This window comes from Rhinolophus sinicus, chromosome 6 (genome assembly GCF_057876585.1).
Source record: "Rhinolophus sinicus isolate RSI-liver-muscle chromosome 6, RSI-T2T, whole genome shotgun sequence".
NCBI lineage: Eukaryota > Metazoa > Chordata > Mammalia > Chiroptera > Rhinolophidae > Rhinolophus > Rhinolophus sinicus.
In genome coordinates, this window is record NC_142506.1 from 22,987,077 (window position 1) to 22,988,171 (window position 1,095).

Sequence of the window (1,095 nt, forward strand, 5' to 3'; positions counted from 1 at the left end):
TAAGCTCTATTGCCCATGGATTCCTAACAATTCAGGCATCTTAAAAAGTAGTAGTTAAAATTGTAATTCATCTGGCATAAACAATTATAGGTATGTACTATAACAACTGTAGAAAATTTTACAAAAGCAGAAAGCCAGAAAACTAAAGAAGTTAAATCAGGAACTTTTTCACAAATATGTGGCTAAGAAGCAAAATTTTAGAAAATCCTTTTACTCTGAAGTGATTTATATTATACAACTTCTTTAGTACCTGACACTAATTAAAAAAAAAAAAAAAAAAAAAAAAACTGCAAAATTTTTGACAAAAAAATTTTTGAATGGATTGAATTAAAACTTGAGGTAAGGAAAATTACAGATGGTGATGGTCAATTCTGTGGCTTGTAGTGTTCTGATGTGAAGATTTTTGCATCTCTTCCAGAACCCAAATGTAAGAATTTGTTCTCTAGTTTCTGTAACTGTAGTTTGTGGAATTTAGTTGTCTAACAGAAAGGAAGTATCAGGAAATGGAAAGTAAACTGGATTTGCATTAGAAAACCCAATTTTTAAGCTTCTTATCATGGAATGGGGGTGTGTTGGGTGTCTGTCCCCCTCAGCATTTTCCTAGTAGAGTTTCTCATCTCTCCAAGGTAGGAACAGAGAGAACTATGAAAGTCCTCAGTTAACTAACTGGTGGTGTGGTCTAGTCACGTATCAGTGCTCTCTGAACATGAAAGATGTTTCCCAGGAAGGGACTTTTCATGTGTTTTTCACAGACCTCGTTGTCAGGGACCTCTTAAAATTGAGACTATTTCTATTCTAGCTGTTTGCTAGAACTTTACCTGTAGCCCTTAGACTTTCAGTGACACCCTCAAAGTTTCCTTTGCCTGCAATCTGCTTCCCTTCTAGGCATCCCTCCTGAGGTCTGAGGATAAGACCTCAGACTTCCTTTGCTAGGGAACTCTCTCTCCCACTCCTCTGTCTCTGTCACACACGCACACACAGCCCACATCCAGTGTGAGGGACACACTTGTACATTCTTTCCCCTACAAACTAGGGGATGCCGTTACTTCTTAAACTGCAGCCCTAGGCTTGGCTGCCACAGGCTGCTTCAGCCAC